We start from the raw sequence: 9,655 nt of genomic DNA, 5'->3' as shown, positions 1-9,655 counted from the left end.
TGGTCCCCGCTGTTTTATATAATATATTATATATATATTTTATATTATACAGGTATCTGCACCCCCCTCCCCTCTGAAAGGTGCCAAATGTGACACTGGAAGGGGGAGGGTTTCCGAAAAGCAGAGGTTCACTTTTTGTGTGGACCTCCGCTTTAATGTGTAGAGATTTCCTCTCACTTCCTGTTTGGCTATGGGACAGGAAGTGAAGGGGAATCTCCAAAATGGGACACAAATGGCGAAAACAAATCTGACAGGGGTTATATAACACTCCCTAACTCTATCCAAAATGAAATGAGAAAGGTTTTGTTCATAGTTCTACTTTAAACTTGTAAAAAAAAAAAGCCTAGTCGGCAAATACATGAGGTCGCTGTGACGTTAGTGAAAAGTGGAAATGAGGAATCCTGGACACCTAGGACCACTTGTGACTTGGTCAGTCTATCACCATCTACCTACAAAAGACATGTGAACTCGCTTCCACCATGCACACAAATCAGAATTCACACCAATAGAGAGAGAAGTCGGTGAGGCTGCGCGCGCACGAACACAGCGCAGGAGACCCCTGTTAAGGGTTACTCCAGGACGCCCGCTCCCTCACGTGACCAGCAGCCCGCAAAGCGTCCGGAACTACAAGTCCCGTGATGCCTCGCGCCTCTGGCTGGCGTCCAGACCATGGTAACTAGAAAGTGGCCGCTGGAGGAGACGGCGACGTCACGAGGTGGGCGCGGCCACCTGCGAAGAGTTGTCCTCGTCTTTGCGGTGGTGCTGTGTGGCTCGCTGTCCCCTCCTGCTGTTTGGAGGCGGAGTCCCCGGCTCTCCGGGAGGAGGAGCGGCAGCCGCTGTACAAGGCAGACTGAGGACCCGAGAAAGAGAGAGAGAGGGGGAAACAAAGAGCGAGCACCCCGGGGAGGAGAGCGGCAGGAGGGAGCCCCGGCTGGCTGGAGGTGGCCGTGCCCTGTGCAGGTAACTAGCCCGGGACTGAGGCGGCTCTACTGTATACTGTGTGGCTGTACATCTGTGACTGACAACACACCCACCCTCTATAGGGGACTTGTGTCAGGGCTGAGCCGGGGACAAGTTGCCTGTCAGTGGGAGAATGATGGAGGGGACCCCCAATGTTATGTGTGCACCATGGGACACCCCTCATTATCACAGCTTCCTCTCCCCTCATCTGTCTGGGTGGGGTCTGTGACCATGGCCTGGCCTGTCATTGGCTGCCTCCCCCCTCTATGTTGTATGCATACAGCCCCCTGTGTACGTGTGTCTGCACGGCCAGACACGGATGGCTGGAGCTGCCCAACTCTCCATAGACACACACAGGAGGGAGGAGGAGGAAGAGGGCAATAAATAACCCCCCCACAAGACCCCCAAGTCCCCTCATGGAGACCCATCTTCTCCACTTCCTTACATTGGACCTTCACTTTGCCCATACTTTTATCATGCCTTTATGGCGCTAGTCTGCGTTCAGGACGCGTTGCATGCATTTAAATGATTTTTAGGTTTTTGAATGCTGCCAAAGCGTAAAAAAAGTCACGTTTTTATGAAGCCTTAAAGTTGAATTGAATGGAGGTTACAGCAATTTCTACCGTTCTGGAGGCACGCTTGTTGCCCAGGGGTGGCATAGTGCAATGTGGCTATCGGGGCCCTGCACACACCAATCTGGATATCCCTATTCCCTTGTTATAGCAGTGATTTCTAGCAGTCTCGTGTAACGTGTTTCATGTCAATGACTGTCTAAAGAAAGCCTGTCCCCCAACAACTCCCATAGCATGTTCACATTCTCCTTCAGCAGGTTCGCTGTCTCTGCCAGTCTCTGTCGCGTCGTCGGCTGTCTCTGGCGCGGCGTCGGCTGTCTCTGCCAGTCTCTGGCGCGGCGTCGGCTGTCTCTGCCCGTCTCTGGCGCGGCGTCGGCTGTCTCTGCCCGTCTCTGGCGCGGCGTCGGCTGTCTCTGCCCGTCTCTGGCGCGGCGTCGGCTGTCTCTGCCCGTCTCTGGCGCGGCGTCGGCTGTCTCTGCCCGTCTCTGGCGCGGCGTCGGCTGTCTCTGCCCGTCTCTGGCGCGGCGTCGGCTGTCTCTGCCCGTCTCTGGCGCGGCGTCGGCTGTCTCTGCCCGTCTCTGGCGCGGCGTCGGCTGTCTCTGCCCGTCTCTGGCGCGGCGTCGGCTGTCTCTGCCCGTCTCTGGCGCGGCGTCGGCTGTCTCTGCCAGTCTCTGGCGTGGCGTCCGCTGTCTCTAGCGTGGCATCCGCTGTCTCTGCCCGTCGTGTGCTGTCTCTGGCGCGGCGTTTGCTGTCTCTGCCCGTCTCTGGCGCGGCGTTTGCTGTCTCTGCCAGTCTCTGGCGTGGCGTCCGCTGTCTCTAGCGTGGCATCCGCTGTCTCTGCCCGTTATCTGCTGTCTCTGCCGCAGTGTCTGCTTTCTCTGCCCGTCTCTGTCGCTGCGTCCACTGTCGCCCTCTCTTGGACTACATCTTATTGTGTGTCTGCAGTCTCTGACTCTGAATGTTCACTTTTTTTTGTGTGTCTTCTTGGTGATGTCAGGGGTAATGCGTTGGTGTATACTGTCCCCTCCGCCTGTTGTGGCTTTCCTTACCTAGTGTGTTGGCAGTCGGTATGGGAACATTAAACACAAGTGCTTGCTTTTTTTTTCTTCTTGATCTCTAAGTTCATGTGAAACAGACCATATACATCTTAGGGCTCATTTGGCTATTAAATAAATAAAGTTGCGCCACATTTTTTGCATTATCGATTCTGTCGCATCTGGCACGAAAAGTGGGGATGTGCCGCGAGCATATACGCAATACACGTCATTAAGGGGTCCTGCGTGCCTCCAAATCATTGCTTTCTGCTGTAATGATGTGACCGCTAATAAAACTTTGGACCCTTTTTTGGAGATCCCTGGTGTGCTGGTGACATTTTTGTTTTACCTTTAAACGGTTCCAGACGTTGGTCACTACAGCACCCACTTGGATGCAAAGCCATTTCAACAGGAACGTGTGCGTTGATTAGTATGTTCAGTACACGTGATTGTCGCAAGGCGGCATTTATGGGGCTAAGATGTGCATTGAGGTGGCATCACCTTCTTATCACTGCCTGTCAATGCCTCTGAAAAATGATCCAAATGTATATCACTTTTCAAAGATGCAAGTCTAAACTTCTTGTTTTTTTCTAGATTGAAAGCTGGCGGGGAGACTTTTTATTCCCCCCCCCCCCCCCCCCCCCGCCTGTCCTTCTTGCATTAGATTTGTTAGGCTTCAAACACAACACTGCAGGACAGGCAACACTATTTCTGTTGACTGACATGTTACTCTTGTAGACGATATGGTAACTGTTAGTGCAGAGGAAGCTGCTTCATATGCATATTGGCAGTTGTGGGCATGGTTGGTTTACACTGGCAGGCTTGATGTGCAGCTGATTTGTCATAGGGGTGTGTCATTAGAATTGTGTGATCTGGATTTGTGTATAAAAAGCAATGTTGTAATAACTGTCAAGGAAAGCCCAGTATACAGTTGTGAGCAATGTGATTCTCCTGTAAGGTGAAATGCGGCAAAGCATGATCCATGTGATGGAATAGATGAAAAGGGCAATGCCAGACACATCAGACATGTCATTCCCACCGCTCTCCAGTGTCTGGGCACATTTCTCTCATTTCCCCCTCCCCCTCTCTCTTTTTGAAAATGCAGAGCTGGTATATTGATTATTTCAGTGGAATCTAAACATATGTTATTCCGCAACTCGGTATACATATTTATTAACTCATTACCTAGAGAATTCTTAAAGGAACGCATCACGTTTTCTCCTAAATAGCCGTCTGTCATCACTTTTTGTTTTTCTGCTAAGCAAATAAACCTTTTCTAAGCTGTCATTTTTGTCAGTGCCTAGAAAATGTACCAACTCTGCTGACTGTATTACCTACATTCCTTTTGTTGTCCTTGTAATGTCACTTTCCCTTTTTTCTCTTGTGAATGTCTTCATTTTTCATCAATATTGATACATAGTTTTAAAGCCATTTGTATACTTCTGATTCTGCTAAGGTTTGCAGCTCCCTATGGTCTCATGCAAACTGGGCATTTATCTCCTGTACCTCAGAGCTGGCATTTCCATGGAACTGGAATGCACAGGTGCACCGTCCGGCCCTGCTAATAGCACCCTGTAATGTCTCTAGATGAGGCTGGAAGCTGGTATCAAGTGGTATTATGTTCAAACATTTAGGGGCAAAGGCCCAGAACAGAAGAATTCTGGGCATACGTCCCTAAGCATCAGTACCACGCTGCCACCTCCATCATTCTCCCACTGACGGGCAACTTGTCCCTGGCTCAGCTGCTGCCTTTTTTTTTTTTGTCATCGATTTTTACAAGGTGCTGGTAGGTACTAGATGGTGCACTTGTGCCTTCCATCCATGTGGAAATGCTGGGGTCTGTGGCAAAGGGGCACAATGCCCAGTATGCATGAGGCTTAAAGCAGGGCTCGACAAATCCCGGTCGCCAGGACTAGAAATAGCATCCTGGCGACTTGGCTTGGAAGGTGGGCAAAATTTTTTTTTTTTTTTTTTTTGTGAAGTCCCCAGCTCTTCCTTGTGTCAGCTGGCGCCATCTGGTGGTGGCCGTTGGTATTACAAGTTAAGCATTACAAGTTAAACAGCAATTTTAATGTAATTTTTCACTATTTTCACTGCCATCTTCTTCCCTCTAATTAGAACCCCCAAACATTATATATATTTTTTTATCTTAACACCCTAGAGCATGGGTCTTCAAACTACAGCCCTCCAGTTGTTCAGGAACTACAATTCCCATCATGCTTAGTCATGTCTGTGAATGTCAGAGTTTTACAGGGCCTCATGGGATGTGTAGTTCCGCAACAGCTGGAGGGCCGTAGTTTGAGGATCCCTGCCCTAGAGAATAAAATGGCGATCGTATTTGCGCAGCGGTCTTACAAGCGCACTTTTTTGGGAAAAAATTACACTTTTTTTTTAATTAAAAAATAAGACAACAGTAAAGTTATCCCCATTTTTTTTTTTTTTTTTTTTTTTTTTTTTATATTATGAAAGATAATGTTACGCCGAGTAAATTCATACCCAACATGTCACGCTTTAAAATTGCGTCCGCTCGTGGAATGCCGACAAACTTTTACCCTTTAAAATCTTCATAGGCGACGTTTAAAAAAAATCTACAGGTTGCATGTTTTGAGTTAGAGGAGGTCTAGGGCAAGAATTATTGCTCTCGCTCTATCAATACCACGATACCTCACATGTGTGGTTTGAACACCGTTTACATATGCGGGCGCTGCTCACGTATGTGTTAGCTTCAGCGCGCAAGCTTGTCGGGATGGGGAGCGTTTTCTGCCTCCTAACTTTTTTAGCTGGCTCCTAGATTCCAAGCAAATTTGTCAAACCCTGGCTTAAAGTGGTTCTAGAGGCAAAAGTTTTTTTTTTATCCTTTATTACATTCTCTGCAAAGGATAAGTTCACTTTTTGTAAGATGATATTCAGGGTGTAACATGCTACGAACAGACTGGCTGTGATGGCTAGCAGGGACCTTCTTCCCTACCCCCCCACTAGCTGTCACAACTTGCCAAATATCCCCCGGCTGCATCACTCTTTTACAGTGTCCTGTGATAGGAAAACTACAAGGTCCAGCAGCCTTTGCTGGCTGTCAGCTTGAAGTTTTCAATGAACTACCACTGTGGAGTGCCATGGTAGTTCATTCTCATCCTGTCAGCTTGTATCTGCTTGCCTGTACAGTGTGACATGGAGGATTGTTCAGCTCAGTGATAGATGCATTTCTGTAGTGAGTCCACATCACACAGGCAAAAAAACAAAACGGTTCACTAAGGAATCCCACGCAGGGGTTTAGAGGTCATTCAAACAAAACTGAAAATGCAAGCCCACCTGGCTACTCTTCAACAGCACTGCTGTTATAGGTACTGGTACCTCTCAAACCACCAGATCTTCCAGACCCACGCTCTTGGATGCATACAGTCTTTGGGCTCCATAAATGCACACCGCTTCTGGCTCCTTGGACGCATACAGCTTGAAGCCCTTCAATGCACACAGCTTTAAACTTCTTGATGCACACAGCGTCTATGTTCACACAGAGACACTCACTAGCAGCCACTGCTTCACCTTCTGCTCTCACCAGCCCCTCGTTATATGGGCTGTGTGCACCTGGGCACACACCCTGCTGGCTGTCCACAAGACCCAGACACAGGGTTGGAGACCACATCCCACCCAAGACTCTGAAGGATCTCCAAACTACAGAGCACCTTCCAGAAATGGCAAGATATGGAGAAAACTGCCAGAGCAGTTTTCTGTGTTTCAAATCTACGCTCTGTAGCTCTGCAATCCACTGATATGCAGACTCTGGGTGGGATTCAGATAGATTCGTCTATCTATCTGCCGGCGTAACGTATCTCAGATACGTTACGCCGCTGTAACTTTGGGTGCAATTTCCGTATGCAGAAAGAACTTGTGCCCTTAGTTACGGCGGCGTAACGTATGTGTGGCGGCGTAAGCCCGCCTAATTCAAATGGGGATGTTGGGGGCGTGTTTAATTTAAATTTAGGATGACCCCGCGTTTTTGACGTTTTTTTTTGAACGGCGCATGCGCCGTTCGTGAAATATCCCAGTGTGCATTGCTCCAAAGTACGCCGCAAGGACGTATTGGATTCGACGTGAACGTAAATGACGTCCAGCCCTATTCGCGAACGACTTGCGCAAACGACGTAACATTTTCAAAACTAGGCGCGGGAACGACGGCCATACTTAACATTAGCTACGCCTCATATAGCAGGGGTAACTATACGCCGAAAAAAGCCTAACGTAAACGACATAAAAAAATGCGCCGGCGGGACGTACGTTTCTGAATCGGCGTAAATACCTAATAAGCATATTCCTTGCGTAACTATACGGAAGCGCCGCCTAGCGGCCAGCGTGAATATGCACCCTAAGATACGACGGTGTAAAACACTTACACCTGTCTGATCTTAGGGAAATCTATGCGTAACCGATTCTCTGAATCAGGCGCATAGATACGACCGCCCGCACTCAGAGATACGACGGCGTATAAGGAGATACGCCATTGTATCTCGTTTCTGAATCCGGCCCTCTGTGTCCAATTTAACCCCATTTTCATAGGGACAGAGCCTCGCTCTACCACAACTGGTACACCGATACACTAGCGCAGGGGTGTCAAACTGGCGGCCCTCCAGCTGTTGCAAAACTACAAGTCCCATGAGGCATTGCAAGGCTAACAGTTACAAGCATGACTCTCGCAGGCAGAGGCATGATGGGACTTGTAGTTTCGGAACAGCTGGAGGGCCGCCAGTATGACACCCCTGCACTAGCGGATCTGCTGTAGACCTGCATGGCACCAAAATACCAAATAAAATAATAAATGCACATTTTTCTTGCAAAAGTGCATTTATTTATTTTTTTCAAAAAAGTGAACCTATCCTAAAAAAAAAAAAAAAAAAAGTTTAGTATTTGCTCTACTTTCCGCCCTTAAACACTTACCTTAGTCTTTTCTCAGTCCGGCGCTGTCCCGTCTCCAATAGCTCTTATTCTGCAATAAAACTATACCCTATTTATTTTGTAAACGCTATAAATTTTGCGCAAACCAATCGATAAACGCTTATTGGGATTTTTTTTTTTTTTACCAAAAATAGGTAGAAGAATACGTATCGGCCTAAAGTGAGGGGGGAAAAAAAAATTATATATATTTTTGGGGGATATTTATTATAGCAAAAAGTAAAAAATATTGAATTTTTTTTTTTCTCAAAATTGTCGCTCTATTTTTGTTTAGCGCAAAAAATAAAAACCACAGAGGTGATCAAATACCACCAAAAGAGCTCTATTTGTGGGAAAAAAGAACACCAATTTTGTTTGTCGCGCGATAGCGCAATTGTCAGTTACAGCGACGCAGTGCCGAATCGCAAAAAGGGGCCTGGTCCTTTAGCTGCATTTTGGTCCGGGTCTTAAGTGGTTAAGTTCTTATTGCTGATGAGACCTCTCCAACCTTTCCAGTTCTTATCTTGGAACTACAGAGTGATTAGCCCTTATGTTGTAGAGATGGGAGCGTAGGTGGGTCTGAGTAGTTTAGCAAAAGGATACCTGTAAGGTTTAGGAGATATTAACTTTTGATTCAGCCGGCGGCGGCGCATGCCCTGTGAAGGTCCGGCAGACGCTGCCGGACCTTGCAGAGAAGACTACCGAGCGCATGTGCGGGAGTGACATAATCGCAGCTCCGGCTACTTACTGTGCCTGAGCCACAAACCCGGATAAAAAAGCTGAGGGAAAAATGTCAGCTCTCTTGGCGTGGACCGGGATCAGATGCCAACACCTCGATCCAAGGTAAGTATTTCATAATGAGCTAGTATGTGCTGCCTTTGTCTTACAGGTTTTTATTTTCTCTGTGCGGGTATACAACCACTTTAAGATGGCCACGGCCAGAAATGCTAGGAGGTGTTTTTCACAGTGATTTCTCAGCAAAATAAAGCATGGAGAATCATTCCTTGGAGGAAGCAAGTGGAAGACATCCCTGATATTCTGACTGCTCATCACATTTTTTGAGCCCCTAAGAGGACAGTACAAACAAACCAAGATACTTGGTAAGAGACATAAATTGGAAGGATTTGGCGGAATCATCCGGCTTAGCATTCTCTCAGTAGTGACATAAGTGGTCCTGGCATATATTGAATGCATATTGACTTACCTATTAAATTATAAGGGGTCAATGACTTCCTGTGAGTATTTGTTTAGAGGATACCCCAGAATTCAGCAGCACTCATTGGGGGTTGAAGAGCCTGGCACAATGGGCTTGACTTACTGGAGAGTGCAAAATCTGGTGTAGCTGTGCATGGGAACCAATCCGCTTTCAGTGTTTGTTTTTTGTTTTTTTTCCGCCAAAGTTTAACTGAACAAGCTGAAGTTAGAAGCTGATTGGCTCCCATGCACAGCTGCACCAGATTTTGCAACAGTTAAAAAGAAAACATTTGTTCTGCTAATTTTGAACAGACTTTAGCAAAAAAAATGACCAATAAAAATACAGAAGACTATTTACCCGTAGAATACCATGAATAAACAATAAACAATCGGATAAAAATATTTTTATAACTTCCAGTCAGCTTGAGGGGGTGCCCTTACCTCTACACACACGTGCCATGGCATGCTAGCATTGTGGTAGCTGTGCCTGGTCTATCAGAACGCAGATTGGTCCTGGAGATTACAGATGTCCGCTTAGGAAGGGGGCATTTGGGCATGGGGGTTTTCAACAAGATGCTGATGTAACTATTGCTGGGAGATGAGAAGTAAAATGTCGGTGCTCTAGTTTGCTAAAGCTGGTACTGCGTGAGAACACGGCGGCTAATATGACTGTATTGAACACTGGTGTTACGCCATAGAAGTTAACTCAGTCTGTCTTGTGCAGTGTTAGCTGTCGGCACACTTGGCTGCTGTGTTCTCAGTGTTGGCTTTACCTACAATAGCCTTGACATTTTAGTACCTACCTGTGTCCCCCAGCAATGTCTCTCAATGACCCGGCCCCCAGAGGCGGAGGCCCCCCCCACGATAACCAAGATGTTGCATTCAGTTTTTCCTCTGCATTGCATGAGTGGTCTGATTTTAAAGGTAAAGGGTGTACTATTTACTGAGAGCTCATGTTAAACCATATTA

General features: G+C 47.2%; 1 protein-coding gene across 1 annotated transcript in view; it reads left to right on the top strand.

Moving 5' to 3' along the window:
- The first annotated feature begins 721 nt into the window (after nt 1-721).
- ANKRD50 (ankyrin repeat domain 50) overlaps nt 722-9,655 on the top strand; it is a 67,500-nt gene continuing 58,566 nt past the window's right edge. The window contains exon 1 of the mRNA XM_040330633.1: nt 722-960. The gene's annotated coding sequence lies outside the window, so the exon portion shown is untranslated. The remainder of the gene's footprint in view (nt 961-9,655) is intronic.

Source organism: Rana temporaria, chromosome 1 (assembly GCF_905171775.1).
Source record: "Rana temporaria chromosome 1, aRanTem1.1, whole genome shotgun sequence".
NCBI lineage: Eukaryota > Metazoa > Chordata > Amphibia > Anura > Ranidae > Rana > Rana temporaria.
Note: the sequence above shows the minus strand (reverse complement) of the source record. Positions and strands in the feature narration are given on the sequence as shown.